The following is a 25,908-nucleotide window of genomic DNA, read 5'->3' as shown; positions in this document are numbered from 1 at the left end:
TTTTGAATAACATAAACTTAACTATGGTTTAATAAAGTGTTTTCACTCTAACCTTTGTAGACCAATGGAAATGTCAAAGATTCTGGAGTACTATATAGTTGTTTGCAAGGATGTAGTCAATGCATTAAATTTTATTTTGTTGTTGTTTTTGCTTGCTTTTTAATGTTACATACTGCTCTTACAGATGGCCCCATTCACAGTAAGAACTACTAAGATAAGATGATATCATCAATTTAAATTTTAGGTATTTCCAAAATAATTTCTGATGTCTTCGATTTCAAGCTTCTCCATCAGGTTGTGTATATATACCAGCTGTGTCCTCCCAGTCTCTAAGACTTTTTCCTTCCTTCATTTCTATGCTGATGCCCCATGCATATAACCAGGAGACATTAGAAAAAACAGTTCCTAGCATAGAATTAGTTTTTTCTATAAGTTTAAGCACAGTAATAATTTCACCTTAAGGCTTCACATGTGCATGTGTGAGACATGCAGATGCACAAGAGCATGTATATAAAATCCTTTTAGGCATAAATCCAGGACTCATTTAAGGCCAGACTGTTGTGTTCATTTGTGACCCAGTAAAGTAGTCCAGTGATACTACTGGTAGGAAAAAGCATGACCAAAACACAGCAACCTTTCCCAAGTCCTGACAGTACATCAGTAAAGCAAGGTTTTCTGTACACAGTTTCTATATGCAGTTATATTAGAGAACATAGCTCATAGTGCATTTGGAGTGTTCTGGTCTACCCGTCCTTAGTGACTAACAAACTACTGAGTAGAGACAGTCTCCTCATGCCCTGTATCCACAAGAAGACCTGGAACTTAATTCTCCTAAGAGAAGTAGTGCAAATATGAAATGCTGTAAAATAATCAAAGAATTTCAGCATTAAACAGAACATAAAAAAATGTAATTTAAGAATAGTTTTTAAATTATGTCCCCATAAATATAAATCACATGCTTTGAATTTTTCTGAAGGATTCCATAAGTAAATGTGCAGACAGTTCATTCACTGAAAAAACTTATCCATTTGCAACGTCCTAACTTACATCTCTAATCCCCTGATTAGGAAAGACACAAACAGGGGTCACTTAAAGGTGACACTTTGACCATTTTCTTTCATCACCTTTGATACGAACTCTATTTCAGTGGGATTTTCAACCCATTAGATAGATCACCAAATGATGTTGTCTCACATCAGTTCTGCTGAGTGACGGCTATTTAATATGTAACTTGCTAAACTAGGTATAGAGTCTCAGTTTTTATTTCCTCTTATTTTTTACTTTTTTATGACAAAATTAACACTTTGAATAAGAATAAGACTTTGAGAAGCTACTGCAAGGCTATGTTCTGCTCCAGACCATAAATTCTTAGTTTACTTAGAATTTTTGCAGCACTTGATGTAATGAGACGGAGGATAATTCTGAATTTGAAAGGAGGAGGTAGAAGGAGGGAGAAATAAAAAATACTGTTGTTTGGGGGTTTACAGGGACTTTTTTTATTTGGCTTTCATGCCATCCTGCTCAGTAACTTTGCCTTCCATTCACACATCTTAATTTTCTGTGTGTAACTAACAAAAATATTAACTTGATTTTTTTAGGGTGGGGAGGAGGGGAGGAAAATAAATACTTCATTTCTTACATAAGTAAATTGCTGGAAAGTGGAAGTATAAGAGCCCTTAAAATGGGAGAACACATATTGGATATGATCTGGATTCTAGTTCAATTGTTTTCAAATTTTATACCTGTCACAGCAGAAACTAGTATATGTCGGTTACTGGAAGAACAAGAGTTTGAGGGGTTTCCTCATCATAAGAAAGGGGTGGTTACAAAGAGCACCAGGACCTGAAGGACGAGAGAATTTTGTGTACCTATTATTGATTTTCTATGGCTTGGGAGATATCTTTTTCAAAGGCAGAGATGAGAACAACCAAGCTGATGGGGCAAAGCAAAGGAACGTGCAGAGAAGTTCTCAGAGAGGTTCTCCAGCCAAACGTCTTATTAAGGATTTATTAGAGAAGTGAATGATGAGCAGATTATTTTAAAATTATGGTACAAAGAGAAACGAAAGCAAATCTATTACTAAGAATTTCTATTTTAATAACACAGTTCTTGAAAAATTAAGGGATTCAGTGAAAGTTGGTTGGATTTATAAAGTTTAAAAGCTTGTCTGAAAAAGAAGCTTGGAACTACTTAAAATCACAGATGCAAAACCAATACGTGTACTACAAGTAAAAGAAAAATGATTGAGAGGAAAAGACCCAATACCTAACTAAATAACTAATCACCTCATGCTGAGAATCATGTAGTACTTAATCAAGCAGTGAATAAACCCTTCTGTGTGATGTTTCACTGCAGCTGTTGAGATGTGGGTAAATGCTATATTGCTCAGATTAGAAATGCATTTACCCATTTCTGACCTTGATCACATCAGTGTAAAAAAGGATTTTCAATGGTAAGTTGGGAGTCTATGAGGAGCAGCAAGAACAGACTGACTGAATAGAATGCTATGTCTTGAAGGTCAGAATATGCACGAGAAAAGTGAGACTTGCCAACTCTCAAGCTGAGCTGGACCTTGCAAAGGAAATTAAAACAAATAGTAAAAGATTTTTAGCCACAAAAATAAAAAAAGAACAAAGAAAGAGGAAGTGTTGTGGTAATTCAGCAAGTATAGGGGCAAAGATCAAAGTTAATTTAGATATGGCCAAAAAAAACCTTTGACGCAGTTTTCAGTAACTACAACGATGTAGTACATGGACGCGAAGTCAAGGAGCTAATGGGAATAAGAGTATGAAAATGGAAATTGCCATAACTGAGCAGGAAACAACATTGAAAGAGCTTAATGCACTGAGGTCAGTGAGCAAATAATCTCCAGCACCAAATTCTGGCTCATGTAATTACAAATCCAGAAGCAAGGCTCTTTTATGCATTTACCAAGTCAGACCTCTATGCTAAAGAATAGTACACCTAGCAGATTTTCAAGATAGACATTACGGTGCCTGAAGTGTAAAGATATGAGCTCAAGATCTTCAGGAACTGAAAAATATTCAGCACAAGTCACTGAGAAGTGGAAGCCAGTGGAAATCAGAGAGAGTACACGATATGGCATCTTGAAGGACTGAAAAAAAGGCAGACCAGAAATACTATGAGAAACTGTCAAGACCCAAGCAAACTCTTCTTATGCAGGAACTTTCAGTCAGAAGACTCTAGTTCAGTTAGAGGTGGTTTGTCAGGATATGGAACGCACAGAAAACAAAATAGTCTAGGGGATCTACAGTTGTTCAGTCAACACAGGTCTGAAACTCTTAAGCAAAGATTCTGTGAGCTTGGAACAATCACTGGATTACACGTGATGAGAAGACACACCTCCGTTAAATGCAATGTGAAGAACCACCTGAATAGTGATGGTTCAGCAGAAATCGGGTGAATTAATAGTGATTTTTCTGATGCTAATATCGCTCTTTTATTGGCAGAGAAAAGGACAGATGATGATACTAAAACTCATTGTTGAACTACAGTAATTACAGAGCATCTGTAGAGATGGAACTATCAGTACACATGCATATTTCTCCATGCCTATCTCAAATGCAAAATAATGCAATTTTGCATAAGCAGCAGGTATTTAGGAGTAAATCAGGTTTCACTGCAACTGAAGTGGGACAACTGTGCACATATCTATTTCTATGCACAGCTATAAATTGTTAGACTATTGTTATTGGCTCATATGACTAAAATTTCAGTGAAATTTGGGCTAAGTCATTTAATCTACCTTGTGCTTTCTTTCCTGAACTGCAAGATGAGCTTTAATATTCATCAGCCCAAAGTCCACTCTTTTCTTTCAAGATTGTCCAAGAAGGTTCACATGCAAGTTCAGAGGACAATCTCATTAGTGGCTTGAAGAATTTCAGGTATTACACTGACAAGGGCCAAAGTCATCTATGTGTAGTTACTCTTCTGAAGAAAAAGAAACAAGTGAAACAACCTCTAGGACTTTCCAATTTAATTTGTATCCTTTTATTTTAAGCTGATGGGAGCAAATACAGAACTTAATTTTTCCAAAGATGCTCTTGACCATTCTAGTGGAAACATTGAAAAAATAAAAAATGAAAAATAAAAACCATCTGTTTGGCTGAGATGAAGAAAAAGGTCTCCCCAGTGACAAATTTAAAATGAAGAGGAAATTGCCTCCAAAGCACTTAGATGGCAAAAGCCAACTTGATTGTATCTGAATCTATATAAAATAGTCTAAGCATCAAAAGAGAGGAAAAAGGAATGTCTCTAAGGACCAGGAGGCCACAGAAACCATCCAAAAGGAGCAAGAACAAAAAAGAAATAAAATGTAATCCTTACACAAATAACAGGTTTCCATGTTTTCTTTTAAAATGCTATATTATTCATATATCTGTTCTGCAGAATATATGTGACTTGTTTTTAAGATATAGCACAGCAAATAAATAAATAAGGAAATAAATAAATAGAGTTGCATGTCTTGCAGTGCCATCTTTAGGGATCTGAAACGTCTAATACCAAGCAAGGCTTTTTTTATCATCAGTGTAAGTAAAAATGCACCTCTAGACAAAATGTGAGTATCTAACTAGGTCACATGATCTACCCTTTGAACACATTCATTTCTGTCTATAATGTGAGCCTAGTCTAACTCGATTAAACATGTGCATTGAACTTTCAGTGGCCTAAAATTGGAATAGGTGAAATCCATCTGAACAAAATAAACCACTGAATTAAAGTAAGAAAATTTTTTATCAAAACCTAAATGTGCTGACAAAACAAATGGAAGAAGCAGCTAAAGACCAGTTTACTAACCTGGAACAAATGGAAGTCAGAAGCTTTAGAGAAAACAGTAACGGAAATGACAAAAAGCAATCATCTAGCCCCCTCCTCTCTGTCCCAACACAGGGCCTGGACCACCTGAAATCATAAATTATAATCAAGTAATTAATGGATTGATTTCTATATCTGTTAAATTCCAGGTGTGTGACTGCAAAAGTGAAGCTCATTTCATATCTCGTTATAATGTCTCACTTCAGGGGTTTATACCTAAAAGACAGTATGAACAAGATTAATCCAGGTTCATTTATTCCCATGGCTCTGTCCTGAAAGGCTGTCCTGCATGTCTTTCACTCTCAGACTCCTCCAGGCATTCCAATGAAATATCCCTGAGCGTGTAACATCTACTCTCTTTTTCATCCTATAATATGCCTCTCTCAAGTTCCACCAAAGCCCGCAAATTATATCAGATGGTTTAAACTAAAATCAACACCCTCTCCTTTCTCCCCCACCCCTGACCCTAAAGATCCTGTTATAGTTCCCTGGAGCAGCCCAAAGGGGCTGCTGTACCCAGTGCTATGTTGTGTGGCCGTGGCATACCTGCTCTGTAGAGAACTAGCCTTAAACAGGATAGGTATATGCAGTCTGCACCGCTTTGGAGCCAAGGATCATTCCCTAGGGTGGATACATTTAGCAATGCAGAAATAGCTTATGTCTTTCTTACGCAGCTGCAAAGGGAGATAATTGGAACGTTAAACAAAAAGATCTAAGCAGAATCAATAAGAGTGTCCATTTGGACAGCAGACAAGGGCAAAGAGTTTTATAATTCCTGATATTGCTGCACATTTATTTCTTTCACAGATCATTAGAGAACAAGGAGGCTGGCCCACTTAATCCACATTTCATATTCTGCTTGTCGGCAACTTTACAGTCTTTTTGGAAAGGTTTCCACTTCTTATGTTTCACATCTCTTTGTGCTATGCCTTGCCCACCCCATATCATTGTTTATTCACTTTTTCTAATGTAAGCTGAATGAAAAGTAGCACTTAGAGAAGATCTGATGCAGTCTGTTACACTGGGGAAGTGGAATAGTAAATGTTAAGAAATAAAAATAACTTCAGTAGTGCTTCAGTCCTCATAAATGTTCACTAGTGATTAAACCAGTCATTATACATTTAATGAATATTTAGGTTATAGAGATATGATTATATGCTTTAAAAGCTTGATGTAATATTAGCTGATGTACAAAGATACTGAAAAATATAAACCAAAAAGCTACAATCAGAATATCAATATGCATGTAGAACCAATTCCATGGAGGCAGCACAATTACAGTGATCCAAAACCGGTAAGGAACAACCTTCAGATTCAAGTTCCTTAAGATTTAAAGAGTCTAACTGTCTGTGCTATAAAAGGTTTGAAAGTAACTGCAAACACTAAGCATTGTGTCTTATTACTTTGAACTAACCACGTATTAAATTACTACAGACCTCTTTCTATTTTTCAGTCAGTGCAGGAGCCCTGTTCTTTGAAAGCCATTTGAAAGTCTCTGTCAATAAGTCTGCATATTCTACATTTCCATTTTGAGCTTTTACTTCCTTACAAATGTGGACTCTCATGCCAATACTGTACACTTTTTCCATGCCTTACATTGAAATCAAGCTGTTCAGGATGAATGGTAAAGCAGTCAAGATGAAGAAAATAAAAGGATTGTCTTCATTATGCAGCATCTTGTTTTTCTTCAGCAATTCAAAAATGGAATCTACATGAGAGCTCAACACTTTTGGAACTAGCCTTTGTCATTAAGCCAATTTCTGAGAGGAAGACAATCTTGTGAGGAAGACAAACACTTTAGAAAAAAAAAGGAAAAAAGAAGTAACATCATGAATAAAAGACTTGGACATTTTTAATGGCCATTGTCCTAAAGGGACATGATTATTTTCTCAAGACCAAGTAATATCCAAACACAGTCATTTTCCTTGAAACATAACAGCATTGTTACTTCTGTACTGCATCTTCCTCTCAAACATGCAACACGTACAGTAGAAAATGTTTAACATCTAAAGAGAAAATAAGTCATATGAGCAGTAGCATTAGTTTCATTCTGTGTGAACAGTGACAGCTTTAGTGTAGCCATAAAAGCACATGAACACATATATGGTTTACAACTTCATTGCAATATATATACAATATCATAAAAAAAATATGGAAAGCATATGGCAAAAACTAATAGCTCGCCCTTCATTAAACTTAATAATTATTCATATGCCTAAAATTACTTGCCGCTTAGGTTACTTTCTGCATATCCAAGTATTGTTGCACTGCAAAAATCAAGTTCTACTTAATTTGTACATATATGTGCTTAATATGTCACTTTATAATTCAATATATCATTTTAGGTACTGATACTGTGACTGCCAATCCCTATTCTTTTTTTGCTGTCAGTAATGTTCTTCCATAAACATATATGACCTTTGCTTAATATTCAGGTACAAAGTCACTTAATAGCAGTAACTATTTTTTTTTTCTTGGTGGATTTAAAGAGAAGAAAAAAAATAAGTAACTAGAGTTGTTGAGGATATCTTTTTAACATTAAATAGAAACATATGAAAAATACAGGTAAAAAAAGGAGGTTTCTTCTTTTTAAAATGTTTTTTTTTTTAATTGCATTCATTTAGAATATGTCTACTGATTACCAAAATACACTCAGGATGAGATCTTACTAACATATGAAGAACTTACCACTCCAACTCCTTAAGAAAAAAAATGGAAAAAAATCTCTAGATTCATGGATCTCTCCTTCACGGACAAGATAAAAAATAAAATTTGTCATAGCATGTCAATTCATTAATTTCAGATTTTTTTTTCTTCCGAGGGAATTAAAAGTCACGTATCTTTGACCATTTGAGTGTCAATAGCACCTTAGGATGGGATTCAGCTCACAGTAATCTAAATTTAGAAACTCGATTCAGATATTGTGATATGGGTGTTTAATGACAGTTGAGACAATCCACTTTATCCAAGGCATTCAAATGAGGCAGACTGATATGCCACAGGAAATGTCAAACTTCTCAATCAGGATAATCATATCCAGTAGACTTAGTGAGAAAATTCAACGAAGTTCAGAGAGCTACTTAGCTTACTGAGTCTAAGTTTTCATTTTATGAAGATGTACTGTTGTCTAGGCTCCGCTGGCTATTTTATTTAATGCTCTGTTGCCTAGATCTAAATTGACTATAATGAAAGCTTAGACATAATGAAATATAGATGTCTCAATATGCAAGCTGAATCCCATCTATAGAGCAGGATCCAGTTGTCTAAACATAAGTATCCAGAGTGAAACCCATTTGCCTGAATTCTTTTGTCAGGAAACATAAAGGTCTATTGCTAATTTTTATCCCAAGACATCTTAAACGGCACCAGACATTTAAATTTAGGCAACTGGATCCTACCCTTAATTTTAATTTGACTTCATTCTTTGTTGTTTGATTTTTAATGTTTAAAAAAATATATAATATAGTTTTATGAAAACATCAATACCAGAACAATGTATTTTAATTGTGTTATAATCTTATTATAATCTATCCTACAGCTTTTATTTAACCATACTTGTGATGTAAGTTTATAAACTAAGGTATGAGGTATGAAGGCTCGGACTCTTACCTAGCTTATATCTCTTCACTCTAAAAACGGTATATCCGAGCTCTTCACTCTATGTTCTATTTACAAGAGTGGAGAAAAATATGCACTTTTTTGCATGACTCATCAGATCAATAGCTGTGTATTTTAGGATTAGATCAGTCACTTCTGAAAATATTTTTCTCCACTGAACAAAGACTTTTTCATCTTTCCGTAAATCAGATGTAGAAGTTTACATTTGGCATCATCAATCCCTCCTGGGCTTGCTAGTCATAAAAAAAAACTACTACTGACTTCTGCAATTATCCAGCCTCTAGAAAGAGGAAAAGGGTCTTTAAGATGCGGTCAAGAATAAGCAGAAAGAAATGTTCATTTGACACACTGAAAATCAGAACAAATATAAATAAATTAAAAAAAAACCCACACAACTACACTACAAAATCTAAGAAAAACAACGAAACCAACAAAAAAACCAACACAAAAAAATCCCTAACCCTCTGGTTAGTCTTTCTTGATGCCCTAGAGCAATGGCTGACAAAATCCTACTCCTTGTCAACTATTCATATAAATTCAGTCTTTGTCCAGTATCCAACGAAGAAAGAATGCAGAGCTTATTCTCTAAAAAACTTTCCGGCCTCTGGGAAAATGAGTTTTTTAGAAAATCGGACTTTTTTTTATGAGCATGCTTGTTACAAGACAGCCATGTTTGAGTCATATTGTCTGCCTAAATGGCATTTTTGTTTAAACTGTTATAGAAAACATTTTCCTAAACATCTAATTTTGCCAGTAAATAGACAGCCTCTTTTAGATATAAGGATGAAGGAAGTACGTTCTTGTACAACTTTAAATCTCATCTTTGTGAATAGCAAACCAAGAATTTCAGCTTGACACTTTCAAAAAGTACCACATTCACATACACAATCAAAAGAAATTTTTGAGGCCTTCTTTCCAAACTACAAGAATGTTGCTTGTAATGTCCTCAGACCCCACACCGGTGTCTTTCCAGTTCCCTGAGTAAAAGGTATGTTTACTTACACATTTCTGTTCCAGTGTCTACAATTAATTTCAAGGCAAGGTCAATGCTCCTTTGCTATACCTTGAAACCTTATAGGAGGGAACCCTTGCTGAGTAACTCCAACACTGAACCCATTAGTTCCAGTATTCGGTCAAAGAACCCGTCAAGTGAGTTGAGTTATTGTAGCCTCATTTCTGATTTTCCAGTCTGTGCAGTTTTGTCTACAGTCCATCCCTGCTACTACTGCTATATAGGCTGATGGCTTATTTTGGTGGGGTTTGTTTGTTTGTTTGCTTGTTTTCCTGAAAGCAACATTAGAAGGAAATAAAAATGCATGGTATAAATATATTCAGATTCTAAACGTCTTAACCAACAGTTTCCAAGGTACTTACAAGAGATATTTTTATTTGTCTCATTAGAGAGACTTCAGGATGAAGATTATACACATCTGAATACACAGAGAAACGTGGGAGACTACATCACTGAATTTCTAGGCCAGTGCTCTACAGGAAGAATATAAAAAGAACTTCTTTTTAGTTAAAGACATAGAATGGATATGAACAGGACGAAGAAAAATTTCAGCAAACTGAGAATAACGGAGGCTTTCAAATGAAACCTATTTACGGCAATGACGTTTTACAACCTATGATTGGCATAGTAAATCTTTGACTGTGGCAGACAGAAATTTATTCCTTGCTGATTGCCTCTGGTCTGCCTTCAAGAAAACTATCTACAGTAATATCTGTTAATGTCAGAAGGGAAGCTTTTTCTGTCATAATGGTATCAAGGTAGGATGCAAGTATGTTAAATCATTACATAAATTACTGATGTCTTGCTAAATGCACTGAGAGTTTCAGCCTTCACTTAGACATAATTTGTGGGACAGATGCCTTACCTTTTCCAATGTATTAATGCATCAAATATTCTCAAGAGGAAATATTTTTGAAAGCCTCAGAAGGGTAGATTAGTTTTCAATAAACTAATAAGCATTGCAATAGATTGATGTATTGTCTGATTCCAAGGAACTGAGTTTAAAAACATCACTTTGCATTACTTAAATCATTAAAGAAATTGCAACCTGTGTCTTTTGTATTGGATTCAGGCACCTCTAGAAAAACGTAATTTCAGCAAATCAATCACAGTTAATAACTTCATTAACAAATATTAGCATTTGTACTTCCTTTTCACAACTATCATTTTCTTCAATGGCTTTGTTGTTTGAAATAATTCAGCATATGCTTTCTTCAAACAAATTTCTGACCCATAAGTTATGAGAGCAGTTCCTAATGGTCATTCAAGCTTTGAACTGACTTGGATTAGGCATTTGTGCTTCATTACTTGATTCTGTTATGTGTCTGCATAAAGCTAATTCTTGCAGTAAGGTTTCTAATGTGATCTGTTTACCCACCTATAAATAAGAAAGTAAATAAACAAAGATTCTTCCACATACCACACTTTACAGGATATACGAATTCTCATGTCTGTATGGAAAATTTCACTCTTACTAATTTTCAGCATCAAATTTCTGATGGCACCCACAGTGCAGTGATACAATGAGGGGCACGGTTCCATACGCCAGAACAAACAAAGAAGCTGGTGGGAAACCAGTTTCGTAGGAACGACTTATGTTACTTGTATATCTCTAGTGGGCTAACCCAAACCTTTGGATTTGATCACTCCTGAAATCTGCAGGTTAAATTTGAAAACTACTTTCTAAAACTTGTTGCAGCTCCGGCCCATTTTCAGTCAGCACATGTTAATCAAATAAGACTCCAGGGACAAATCTAGCCGCAGTTACAAAAGGAAACTGCCATTAATATTTCCCCTTATAATCTGTTTTTATTACTTTATTAATGTTAGTTAATTTAGAGTGAGACTCCGAGGATGCTAAATGTCCCTGTGTGAGTCAAAAGTGGCAATTCAGATTGTAGGTTCAGCCACAGGCACAGGGTTTTTTTTGTTTTGAAGTCACTCACAGCAGGGACAAGCTGAGCTTGCAGCCAAGGGAAACTGTGTGTATCTGAAAAATAATAAGCCTTAAGTATACTTGCTGTTTGACCGTAAATATATTAACTTCAGTTTTTGCACTGCAACATATTATTTGGCTAAAATCACCTTAGTCCCCAAATGTCAGATCTTGGAAACCAGACATCAGTGGGCCAGGACTGGTTAAAATTAAAATGTGGGTTTTGTTGCCATTGGGGATTTTATGCTCTTAAGAGAGACTTAAATTTACTTTAATCATATGAAGAAAATATGTTGTATGAAGTTGTACTGTGTTGTCCTCAAACAGAAAATAGTTGAAATATTTATCTTAAAAGGAATGAATTGTCTTTCCTATATCAAAAATGCCCATTTGTTATTCTCTCTTCTCATGAGTGGGTGCATGTTCTGCTAAAGCTGTGTTGATGAGCAGCTTCTTCCCCGCTCAGCTCCTTCTCTCTGACTTGAACCATGGGGTACATGCAGAAGTCATTGCCACGGACCTGATCAGAGCAACCAGATGGAAGTACCTGTATAAACAGGCGCACTCTGCCCCTTGACCTCATAGTCATGCCCCATTATGCTCCTGTGTGTCTTCGGTCATGGAGACCCTGTAGAGAAGATTTTCTATTTGTCTCCTGCTGTGTGCTCTTGCAAATCACGATTTCCCCCCTCCTTCCCCTGCTATTCATATACATACAAAGGAAGTCAGGTCTTGGTCTTCTGTAAATGAAAGCCACACTGAGGTAGTACATACTAGGAGATACTGGGATATTGGCACAGTTTGATTGCCAGAGCCAGCGTTCTGTTCATATGCTGCATTACTTTGATAAACACATATAAAACCAATTTTAAAATGGAGAATCAAAAACACTGCTGACACTTTGATAAACTGGCACATGAAAAGACCTGTATTTTTTGTATCGATGTTAACTATTTATTTGCTGTTTAACCACCTCCAATTAAAGATCCCTTCTAAATGGTTGTAAAAAAGGCAGTACATTGTAATCTCTTAATCATAAATGTGGTTTAGAATCTCTTTGCGATGTAGATAACCCCCAAATCTCTGCATAGACTGGAATGGAAATATCCCAATAAAACATTTCATGCAGGAAACTGAAGATTTTTCAAAGCCATAGCACTCTGCAGGAAATCATAAGCTTTACTAGAACTTTCAATCCAAGTCTGCGTAACAATGAATTTGGCTTCCTGTGCACAAGGTCTTCCCAAGCACTTTGGCTATCCCAGTCCATTGGTATTCAACATAATGAAATTAAATTTCTGTTTTCCAGAATAACTTGTCCCTTTTCTTCTCACCAGCAGTAGTTTATTTTTTTTAACACAGGATTATTTCATCTTCCAAATATTAAAGCAATTTCACAGGGCAAAATGTTTGTTGTTATGCTTTCTAGCATAACGATGTTCCATAGACACAGTGGGGACTTCTTTTGAGGAATACTAAACCTCAAATCTTAATTTTATTAAGATTATGTTCATTGTAACTTCTGAAATTTAACTTCTGTCTGTGAAATATCTTAACAAACTGGAAGTCTCTTAAGTGAAGCACATCCATGTTTTATTGGCTGAGAACATACTGACGAGAAAATGAGATATTTCATATCTTTCTGAACACCTTAGGCTGCAGAAAGCTGGCTAGTGTTCTCTCCCCATGCACACCTACTTTAAAAAGTACATTTGGAAGTGAGGAATTTGCATCTTTCCTCTTTGTTCCTTTCCTATCCCCAGTTCCACTACCACCCTTCTTTTACATTGGCATTCGAGATTCAAAGGCTGTATATTCGGAAAGAAGAAGGTGGCTTGATTTAGGAAGCGTGGAAGCAATAGTGTGAAGTGGCAGCTTGAGTTAGAAACAGTGTAGATGAACAAACAGGATCAGCGGAGACGCAGGTCTGACTAAACTAAGTTTAGACGAGTTTTAGGCTTCCTCCAACTCCTGTGTTTCTATAGCTCTGTAGTAGGAAGTATAATGTAGGTTGCAAAATTTCCAGGCATTAGATTACCATGACATGAAGAAAAGAGGTAGAGAGACTGTGCAGGAACAGTGGTAGAAATTATGTCCATTTAGTATAGTTGAGATAATAATGGCTACAGAATAAGGGGTAGAGGAACAGAGAACTGCACTGTGAATACTTCAGAGTCAGCATGCAAACCCGAGAAATTTAAGAGCCAAGAATCTCATTTAGATAGTGATAAAGTAACACAAACTTCTTTCTCTGTAAACTAGAAAACACAAAATTAAGGTACTTGCCACCCAATATGGGCTAGCGTTCACCCTCATGGGAACAGAGCACAGGAGTGGATGAATCAAGTTCAGCATCTGCTCTTTTCTTAAAAGAAAACTGCAGTATATACCAGACGTCAAAGAGGAGTTAAACTGATGTAGCCTCCTCTCCAACACTAGCTTGCTCCCTGCAAACTACTCCAAACCTGTAAGGGGTTATGAGTCACGGCATTTGATTATTATCTTAATATCAGCAAATAACCATCAGCAATGGGATGGAAAGGGATGACCAATAGGTATCACCTTTGATACTGTTCAATGGCTTCAGAACTAAACAAGGCGAACTTGACCTTTTGAAGGATATACATACCTCCTACCTCCTCTAATATTACGGTGACTGTAATGGTATATGTGGAAGGTGAGGGAGTATGACGCGTTAAGGTTATCCAATAAATGATCTTTTCAGTGCAAGCCGGGTAATGAGTAAAGGGGCACGTGAGAAACAAGAGACACAAAACCTGGTAAACAAGGCATAAGGGTGACAATAGCAAAGACCAAAAGTCTCCAGATAGTAACTGATGAGCCCTTAGGAAACTGAAGCTTTGGAGAGGGACAGTCTGTATTTTGTGATTGGTAAGAAGGGAAAACGTGTCAAACATAAGCATTTAGGGTATTTGAGGGGAGGGCTGCAGGATGGTGCAAAGTTTATACAGCGACGTTTAGGGGAAGGGGGAGCAGGGAGGAGCAAAGAAGGAACAGACAGAAAAGGTGTCGGTCATGTAAAATGGGGCCTGTCAGTACACTTGTCTGACCGAGTGCTGTGTCTGATCACCACAGTCTGTCCTGTCTTCTCATTAAATCTTTTCGTAACTATCTGTGGGTAATCTCACCCTCGGTCCCACGTGTGCGTGTGTGTGTGTGAGTGCTGCAGGCACTTGGTGCCAGCTGCTGCGTGAGTGGACTGGGTGCCAGCTCCTGGAGTCAGACGGGGGCTGTGGGCACCCCCAGCCTGTGGTGTCAGCTACTGGAGACAGTGAGGGTCTTTAACCCCCAGCTACCCCCAGCCACTGGGGCAGGAACAGTGTGTGTTCCCAAACGAGCTACTGGGGGGACCGAGGTGAGTGAGGCGAGTGAGGGGCTCAGTGCCAGCGGCTGGAGCGGGACCGCAGGTCACAGCCCATGTGCCTGGTGCCGGCTGATGGAGGTGAGTGTATCCTCCCCAAACTGGGTATGCGTGGGGTGTGCTTGTGTATTCACTGACAAACTCTAAGCTGGGCCAGACAGCGAGTGCTAGGCAGGAAGAGCTGCCGTGCTGGTGCTGGGGGGATCCGTGAATGTGTGTGTGCTTGTGAACATCCAGAGTGCAGTGTGTGTGCCGCGCTGGTGACCTTCTGCCTCTGCCAGCCCAAGAGGAGGAGGGGACGGGGCTGTCTGGGCTTGTGCCTGGTGTAAGTCCCACACGTGGCCATCTGTGTGAGCAGCCGTGTTGCTGTGTGTCTCTGGGATACTGCTCAGTTTCTCTACCGATGAAACCTGCAAATGGGAAAGCAGCAGCTGTGTCCCCCAGCCTGGGCAGGGGCCCCATGCCTCCAAAGTGGGCTCCAGAAGCCAGGGAGAAAGGACTCCCAGGCCGGAGCTGCTGGAGGCAGCAGACATTTATAACATCCCTTAACAGTGACAATCTGTTAATTTACTCTAATGCATCCACCAACATTCAAGATAGCTGTAATTGCACCAGTGGAAGGAACTCATATCTGCTAATTATGGCACATTTTCACAAGGGGAAGTGCAAAGTACTGCACCTGGGGAGGCACAACCCCATGCACCAGTACAGGCTGGGGGTCAACAGGCTGGAAAGCAGCTTTGTAGAAAATGTCGTGGGGGTCCTGGTGGACACCAAACTGATGTGAGCTCTCAGTGTGCCCTTGTGACGTGGAAAGCCAACACTCTCCTGGGCAGTGTTAGGAGGAGTGTTGGCAGCAGGTCAAGGGAAGTGATCCATCCCCTCTACTCAGCACTGATAAAGCCACACCTGGTGTACTGTGTCCAGTTCTGGGCTCCCCAGTACAGGAGACATGAACATACTGGAAGGAGTCCAAAGACAGGCCACAAAGATGATGAAGGACCTGGAGCATCTGCCATATGAAAGAGGCTGAGAGAGATGGAACTGTTCAGCCTGGAAAAGAGAAGGCTCGTGGGGAAATCTCACCGATGTATATAAACACCTGGTGGGGGTGACTAAAGAAGACAGAGGCTAAAGAGACAGACTCATCTCAGTGATATCCAGTAAGCTGACAAGGCAGGGGGCACAAACCGAAATACAGGACATTCCATGTAAATACAAGATAAAAATTTTTACTTTGATGGGGTTGAGCACTGGCACAGGTTGCCCAACAAGGGTGTGGAGTCATCATCCTTGGAGATAATTAAAACCTAACAGGACACAGCCCTGCGCAACCTGCTCTGATTGATGTTGCTATAAGCAGGGGTGTTGAGCTAGATGTTTTCCAGAGGTCCCTTCTATCCTCAACAGTTCCATAATTCTGTGATTTCCTGTACCATGCACAGTGGCCATTGGTAATTACCAAAACAGGGCAAATATTGAATTGCAATGGTAGACAGTAGGTAAATTTCTTCATTTTTAGAAGGGTAAGTTGAACTTTTCATGTCCTCGTATATTCAAATTTGAATGCAGCTGGACTCAACAATCCTCCAGGGCCTGAGACACCACCCTGCAACCTTCATTTCATTCTATTTTGGGAATATCCTTTTTTTCAGGGACCGCTGTGTATAGTGTATTATAAGCACTACTGAAAATCTATCAAACTATTTTTCTACTAAATAGCATTCTTTAACTTCTTTAATGGTAAAGGTGTGGAGGAAGGGGCAATTCTTGTTTACAATGCCCTTTAAAATATACTGAAAAGTAGACTGGACTCTTAATGCTTTAGTGTTTTTTTGGCTGGCTCATTAGCTTTATGTAATGTGCAATAGATATTTTGCCAAAAACATTTTACGGGTTTTACAAACAGTTTCTTCCTTCCAAATGCAGAATTTAACAGTGCTACAATGTTTTATAACTTCCACTCTAGGCTTGTCTTTAACCTAGAAACAGAAGTCTTAATGATTTTGATTGCTTCTAGCACCTTCTGTGAATTCAGAAGTGATGTTTCAGTGGTTTTGAACTAAAAGCCAGCATTTCCTGATGAACAACAGCTCCATATAGTTTGAAATAATGATGAGTGAATTCAATGAACACCCTTACTATCAACAGATCATTAAGAAAGTAGTTAATTTTGCATGAAAACAGTCTTGTTCCAGCTATGTCCAAATGGCTGGCAAATCGTGTGGATTAAATAACCAGGATAATCCTCTCAATTTAATTTTACAAACATATTTATATTTATTTTAGATCATTTTTGTCATTCACAGAATAAGATCATGCTCTCCTTTAATAGCTTTTGAGACTTAATAATCACAACTGCTGACCAGAAATGAAATGAAATTATGCAATAAACATAGCACAGAGAACAACTGTGCCAAAACCATTTTAATAGATTATGAAAGGAAGTAATTTAAATGTGTAGTTGATTTACAAGCGGAAAGATGCCTTCACATTGACAGAATTTCTGGCAATTCAACTTTTTTTGGCAGACCTTCAACTTCATTACACAGAGGAAGGAAGAGCTATCTTTTTTAGTTATGTGTGGTTACTACATTTATATACCCTAGGCTAAGGCCCTGTTTGCACTACTCTAGCAACGCAATATTCATCGAAATTGCCTTAAATAGGCAGCTAAATGTTCCTTCTGAAAGGGAAGATCTTCATAGGCCAGTTTAAACATTTTGGCCAAAAGCTACGTTTTGCAAACAGGTTCTTTCCTTATAAAGAAGGACTTAACAGATATTTTGTGATAACACATATATATAAAAATATATAAAACTTAACAAATATTTTGTGATAACATACTTCATTGCTATACACATCCCTGGTCACAGGAGGCATCAGAGAGGTGACCATAACACACTACTCAGGAAGTTATTAGCAGGCAAAATAGCCTGCGAGGAACCCTAACCAGCCAGTGTAAGTTTGAACAGCCCTTGACCACTCTGTATTATAGAGGAATCCTTAACTATCTCTATAAATGAGGCAGCAGAAAGCAATGGAATTAATTTGGTTGTTTCTTTTCCTCAGTTGTGCTTTGCAAGTTGTTGTCAGATCTTTTTTAAAACGTTTCATTGGCTGCAGGTCTCTACATCAACTCTCTACATTCGCTCTTCAGATCAGTTTGGAAAAAAAAAACCCACACTTTAGTTTTTATTCCAGCCTTACTTTCTTTCTTTCTTTCTTTTTTTTTTTTTAGCTTTATTTTCAGATGTTTCTTGGAGAAGCTTCATAAAATATAGTTTAAAAAAAGAGTTAATTATTAAAGTATCTACCTTTGTCTACCTAGTTCTTTAGTGGCCCATGACTAGTTCACGGTTTTACCACAGGGTTCCAGGCTGACTTGCCCAAAATCTTAGAGCTAGTCAACTCTAAAAATGTGAGTGATTTGTTTAGTAGTAGCTCTGCCTTTCTGTTGTAAGATAATCATATACTGCAATTTAGTAGAATTTGACTAAGAGCAATGGAATGTGATTTGAAAATCTGCAAATCAGCACACATTCATCTAATTTGGGTACCGGAAAACAATAAAGGTGCATCAGCATGATATTGAGCCTACATTAATTAGCGCTGTTGAGAGATAAGATTGTTAGTTCAAGTACAAAACTGCATTAACGCTGAAATCTACCTTTCAGGATCTAAGCTTACATCTCCACATGAAATTGTACAGAACTGAGGATGTATGCCAGTTCATCATCAATTGCATAGGAGCTTCACCGTGTCCTGCAGACATGGCCAGAGTAAATATCGGGGACAACCTATGACTTTTGCTTCTGAAAGACTACTCAGAGATTTGAAGGTAAAGCATAAATGCAACTAAAACTGAGGACAGAATAAATTCAAATATAAAATGACCTACGCATGTTTATAGACAGATTATGCAGACAGAATTTATACAACAGTTACAGTAAAGAATTGAAAGGCATTAAATGAGTAATATATAATTACCAAACAATGTATACATTTCTAAAATGCTTTCATTGCAAAAAATTCCTGTCTGTACAAACCCACTATTGCCTCAGGGAAAAAGACCGATGTATTTCCAGTTGAAATGAGAAATTATCTCTTTTTCTATTTCACAACAAATGATTGATTTAGAAAAATAGGTTAGTCTTCTTAAACTTACCTTAAGCACTGAATCTACCAAGAACAGTTAAACCTTTTGTCCAATAAACTAAAAGCTCTCAGTTTTTGGTATATTCACTTCTTACTCACATTTTGAAGGCAGAAAATGCACATGGTTGATGAAAACAGTTTTATGATTAAGTCTACTATTTGTAAATGTAGTGGGACAGGCTAAACTTTGGAAAATAATTACTGTGTTACAGAAAAAAAAAAGAAATTAAATTTTCTCTTTTTCTGAAAATCTTTACATCCCTGGTGCAGCTCTGGTGCCTCAAAGGAAAAGCATGTGATGCCACCAACACTTTGAACATGCATTCATGAACAAAAGAGAGGAATTTAGAGTCCTTTTAAAGTGGTACATGGACAAATCCTGAGAAAGGACCACGTATTCAGATTCACGTTCATAGCCTACCACAAACACAACAAGTTTGTCTTGGTAAAGTATTAAACGTTTCATGTCTGCATAAAAATTTTACCTTAGGCAAAATAGGACAAAATGTAATACTTTCTTCACAAACCAGTAAAATGTTTTGTTTTGCTTTGGTTTTGTTTTGGTTTGGGTTTCTTTTTTCCAACCAGATTTATAAAGAAAGAAAACATTCAACTTTGGGGAAATGCGAAGAATTTTTGTTTTATTAAATTAGAGAAAGACTGAATACCACCTGTGTGATTCTGTAATTATACCTGAAACAGCAGGAAAATCTGCTACTAACTCATTGAACCTTGCTATTGAGGGAAGTTGAATAGATCATTCATTCTATGGTTCAGGAGAGTCATTTCAAATCTGTGTACCACATGTAAAATTAGTTCTGACCTTGTCAGCCTCAAGCATGTCCTTCAGATATGGATCATTAAATTCAATCCTTAACGCTCCAGGGAAAAGAGCTAAAAATTGGGGTTTCCTTATATTGCATTCTATGATCTCTTAACTAAAACTATATATTGGCTTTGATTTTCCAAATGGAACCACCATTTATATCCTTTACACATGAAAGCTGTGACTGGTGTCTTTTCGAAGAAGATAATTTCTCAAAACAAATGCTAACCAATTAGTCCAGTCCATGCCTAATGCTTTATCTTCATGGCAGCTCATGCAACAAGACAACCTTAAAAGAGGCTGTCACAGTGGTATAAGTCAGTCCCTGTTGCATTCCCTCCTGTGTAGCTAGGCTTACTCACTTATGCTGACAGATGTGTAAGGAAATTGAAGTGAGTACTGTCACAACCCAACTGTGTCTTCTTCTTCTTCTTTAACATACTAGTACCACTTATTCATACAGAGAAGAAAATTGGAGTACTAGATGCCTAATTCCTCACAGTGCTTTTAGTTAGCTCACTGACTTTCTTTGGGATCATTCCAAATAGCAATCTCCCAAGACTGTAAAGAGTTTTCCAACCCTCATCAATATGGATACAGATCAATCCATGATGTTTGAGCTTCAGCAAAAGGACTGGTCTCTGTTTACCTCTAAGGCAATGTAGCGAAAGTATCCATTTGCCCAGCTTTGTTCATGAAAAGTTAGCTTCCAGTTGAAGGTAGCTGTCTGGGCTCTGATCACTGCTGAGAAACAGGTACAGCCAAGAGAGGAGCCTCCCAAGAGAGAGGCTCTTACCACCCTGAGATAGGCACCTATAATGCTCATGATAAACAACTGCCCAAAGGGGCTAATCTGTCCTTATTAACTGTAAAGAGAAGTTAGGGTTGAGTAAGATAACCAATTTTCAGACAACTAAATGTACGTGGATCTTACCAAAAAGGCTTTAAGGAGATCTACTGGCCCTAGAGATGCAAACAGCAAATACCTCAGAGTAACTTAAAAAATAAAGTATTGCCCAAACAACTGGTAAAAAGCTGCTCTTATGGCCTCAGTGACTGGTGAGAGAAAAAGTCCAGAAGAAAACAGAATATAAACCTATGTAGAAAAGCAGCAGATTTGTCTGCTTCTAGCTTGTTCTCTGCTGCACAGTCCTGGTAGAGTTTCTCCACCTGGACATTCACCAGGCCAACAAGTTTGGGTTCCACCATGCTGAGCCAAGACATTTTTACCTTTTTTCTGAGAATATACCGCAACACTGGCAGTTGACCTCTTTGGCATATCTTCCTGTACAAATACACTTTACAGTGTGCTGTAGGCACCTAAACCCAGTTGCTCCACTAGTTCAAGCCCACATGTTCCAGAGCTTTAATAATGTTTCTCATTCTCCCTCATTCACATACACACACACACACACTAACAAGACAGGAAAATAATTTAAAATTCCAACCCTAAAACATGGCATATTCAGCAGTAACTAGATAAATCCCCTAGAGTATTGCACTCTCACTGCGCACAAATTCAGTGGAGCAACTGTAATATGCTGGGGGATTAACTATGGACAGCCCCTAATGACAAGAACCACTGCATTAGAAAGTCACATCTTGCTTTATGTCCTGAGAATGGGAGACTTTGTGAGATCGGTAATATTTTGTGATAGTCTAAGCTAAGAATCTCAGTATTGCACATTCAGTTGGTTCACCTGGCCTCTGATCTTTACACAAACTCTGATCTTCAGTGAACTTGGAGCAGAGGGTGGATGTGGTCAGTTTCTTTTCTGGAGGAGGGAGAAGATTCACGTTGGCTTCTTCAGTTGCTTTTTCTGTGTTAACATAACTGGATGCTATATCTACAGTGTCGAACTTTTTCCTTTTTTTGCAATGCATATCTGAGAGTTTTAATTTTTTCATTAGTCAGGAAACAGAGTTTTTATGCTTTTTTGTGTAAAAAGTAGATTCTACATCATTAAAAAAATCTTAAAATTCTGTTGAAGAAATTCTTCTAAAGCTGAGATTATTAAGAAGTCTTGGTAGATCATTATTACCACAGACAACTGAAAAAACTGTTAGGTAGCATCTGAATGATGAGAGGGTTGATTTTAACAAGTACTACATGCCATTTAAAATTTGAAAAATACAGTATATGGCTCTGTCTCAGTGGGGCTGGAAGAATCATTTTATCATAAGTTTCTGCCCTCCTGATGAGAGCACATTGATTTATTCTATCATAAATCAAGACTCCTGCTGGGCTATGAATGAAGGATTTGTAAGGTTTTGGCCTTTAAAAGTGGTTGGGAGCGTAAAGGAGAGAACATGAGAGTTTGCAGTAAGGGAGGTAGAAAATCATGCTGGCCAATAAACACATTGAGCAAAACTAACCACTAGCGTAAGAGGGCACAACCAAGTAAAATCGCATCCATTTTTGACAGCATTTCATTTTACCCTTCAACATGGAAATGAAGGGAAAAGTCTGGCTCTTGTACCTCAGTCACATAACGTCACAGAGAACAGTATCATACGGTCTCTCATATGTATTTGTCAAGACCTCTCCAACACATGGATGTACAGAAGTGTACACCTTGAAATTGAAAAACCTTTGATCCATAAACTGTTCATGGGAACGTAGTACACTTGAGAGGTGACCCAACAACATTTGAACATGAGACAATATTATATTACAAAGTATGAGTAAGATAATATGACAAAGATATGAAAAATACCTTTAAAATTAATATTTCTTTGCCCATATTTTAAAAGGGAAGCATTAACCTTTTCAAAAGCATATTGGTTAAACTTTACTCTCATCTATCACTCCATAGTACTTAATTATTACCGTCCACTTCATAATTGTACATCATGGCTTGGTCCTTAGCTCCTAGATAGGCCCTAATAGAGAACATAAGTTGAAATCCTCTATTACACAAAGAGATCATCAGACATTGATTAGGTAATTTCCATCACAGAGAATTTGCAATTTAACTAAGAATGACTAAGGCTGATTTTCCCCTTGTGTCTTCCAGGTTTGCCATTGCTTCAACAGGGATATTATTCCCCCTATCCACTTTGGTTTTCAAAACATTTTCAGAAAAATGCATTTTTTCTATGTCATAAGTACAACAAGATGCTTATTTTTCCTCTCAACACTAATACTTATAGTCCTTAATGAATGATAATAGAAAGTATGTGTGGGGGTTTTTTTGGTTGGTTGGTTACTTTTTGCCAGCAAAGTCTTGTTCAATTAACACAGAAAGGCCCAGAGTTTAGAGCTGGCTGACAATTTTCAGATTAAAATGTTGAAACAAAAGAGAACTTCGTCACAGTGAGGAAGTAATATGGTCACAGATAGAACTATTTTGGAATTAGAATTAGATCACTAACCCTCTCTAAGCAGAAGAAACTCTGAACTTTAACTAGAAGAGAGGTCCAAAATCAGCTTTGGTTCAGTTTGGTCCAGGAGCAATTTTGAGAGGGAGCTTGATTAAATTAAATCAAAATGAGTTGTTAAATAGATGTTGAGGCAGCATTGCTGTTAGGTCTTGAAATTGATGAAGTCCAGAGGTCCTGTCTAGCATAAATTATTTTAGCTTTATGTTTAGGATGAGTTGCCTACTGAGATCATCCTCAATGATCCAGAACATTCCTTCCTGACACACTTCACAGGGTAAAAAACTGACTGGATGGCCTGGCTCAAAGAATTGTGAATGGAGTTAAATTCAGTTTGTGACCAGTCACAAGTGGTGTTACCCAGGGCTCAGTATTGGGGCCAGTTCTCTTTAATATCTTTACCAATCATCTGAATGAGGGGATAGAGTGTACTTTCAGTAAGTTTGCAGATGACAGCAAGTTGGGTGGGAGTGTTGATCTCCTTGAGGGTAGGACATCTCTACAGAGGGATCTGGACAGTCTGGATCGATGGACTGAGGCCAATGGTATGAGATTCAACAAGGCCAAGTGTCGGGTCCTGCACTTGGGTCACAACAACTTGATGCAGTGCTCCAAGCTTGGGGAAGAGTGGCTGGAAAGCTGCCCAGCAGAAAAGGACCTGGGGGTGTTGGGTGACACCCGGCTGAATATGAGACAACAGTGTGCCCAGGTGGCCAAGAAGGCCAACAGCATCCTGGCTTGTGTCAGAAATAGTGTGGCCAGCAGGACTAGGAAAGTGATCATCCCCCTGTACTCAGCACTGGTGAGGCCCCACCTCCAGTACTGTGTTCAGTTTTGGGCCCCTCACTACAAGAAAGACACTGAGATGCTGGAGCATGTCCAAAAAGGGCCAACAAAGCTGGTGAAGGCTCTAGAGCACAAGTCTTATGAGGAGCACCTGAGGGAGCTCTGGTTGTTTAGCCTACAGAAAAGGAGGCTGAGGGGAGACCTTATTGCTCCCTACAACTAACTGAAAGGAGGTTGTAGCGAGGTGGGGATCAGTCTCTTCTCCCGAGCAACAAGTGATAGGATAAGAGGAAACAGCCTTAAGTTGCACCAGGGGAGATTTAGATTGGATATTAGGAAAAATTTCTTCACCGAAAGCGTTGTCAAGTTATCCTGGTTTAAGGTAAAACAGAACCAACTTTCTGTTCAGTAATTTTACTTCTTAGATAGGCCTCTTGTAACTCTCTGAAATTAACAGCATGTTGTGTCAAAAACGGTTCATTCTCAGAGTGGTAAGACCAATGTTTACGGTTTGCACCAAGGAGTGGTACGCAGAGAGTCTCTTGCTTATACTTATTGCTATAACAACCAAGGTCAGATAATTTCATCATTTGCCCCATTGGAAGGTTGGAAACGGAAAAGCGTAGAGGGGTCCCACCTGCACGGAGGAGTGGACAGGACAGGTGACCCAAAACTGACCAACAGGGGTATTCCATCCCATCTGCCCTATGCTCAGTATAAAAGCTGAGGGATCAAAGGGTCAACTTTCTTTCTTCAATGGCCAACGTCCAAGGATGACCCTGTCTATCCGTCTGCCTTTGATCCTGAGCCGTGTGTTCCTGACTCCATCTGAGGAATCCAGTTCCCACCCGTCGCTGAGTCCGGTCTGGGACTTCCTCAGTGCCTGCTGGTGACATCATCCTGGGAGCTTAATATGGTTTTCTATATACTGTATCTATTTCATTATTTTCCTTTTGATTTTATTATTAGTGTTTCGTTAAAGTAGTTTAGTTTCTTCTGAACTCATAGACCTTTCTTTATCTCTCCTCCTCCTCTCCATGTACGAGAGATTGCGGGGGAAGCATCTGTCGCCGGCCATTGGCCAATTTGGCCAAAAACCATGACACGAGTATTGGAACAGGCTGCCCAGGGAAGTGGCTGAGTCACCATCCCTGGAGGTATTTAAAAGGTGTGTAGATGTTGTGCTGAGGGACGTGGTTTAGTGGTGGACTTGGCAGTGTTAGTTTTACGGTTCAACTCGATGATCTTAAAGGCCTTTTCCAACCTAAATGATTTTATGATTCTCTGACAGCGGTCTTATGAAAGCATGTAAATTTCCACCTAATTTTCATTGGGACAGATTTGCCAGCTCCAGATGAAGCTGACAATAACCAGAGAACTTCAGAGCATTTTCTTAAAATTTGTTATAATGTTGACTCAATCTGCTATTTTGTCATTCTCTTACATTCTAGGTGAGTGCCTTAACTACCTCAGTATTGTCTCAATATTCACTTATCATTAAGTGATGAGGTCTGCACCAAGGCACAAGCATGCTATGCTGTGTGTGTGAAGCTAGTCTTCTAATTATTCAGAGTGAAAGACCTAGTGAAGCATCCTTGACTCCCTCTCCGCTGACATTTTGATCATGACCCAGACACTATTTCAACCTTTTGTAGATGTTCAGTGTTAAATAAATAAAATATTTACAAGAACAGGAGCTGGAATCCCTCTTCAAAATCAAAGATTTGCACAGTATCGAAACATGACATGGAGAGATCTTAATTTTTGCAAACAGACCCTATTCCATGAGGTGATATCATTCACTATCATGTTATTATGATTATGCTTTGTCAAATGACAATTATCTTCATTCAGACAATGATAAGGAGATATGGATTCAAACTTAGAATGCAATCTGTAGTAAAAGTTAATTGAACCACTTTCAGTCTCAGCTACCATCAATAAAATGTTTCAACATGTACAGTTTAATATTC

Source organism: Rissa tridactyla, chromosome 1, assembly GCF_028500815.1.
Source record: "Rissa tridactyla isolate bRisTri1 chromosome 1, bRisTri1.patW.cur.20221130, whole genome shotgun sequence".
In the NCBI taxonomy this organism is placed as follows: Eukaryota; Metazoa; Chordata; class Aves; order Charadriiformes; family Laridae; genus Rissa; species Rissa tridactyla.
Note: the sequence above shows the minus strand (reverse complement) of the source record.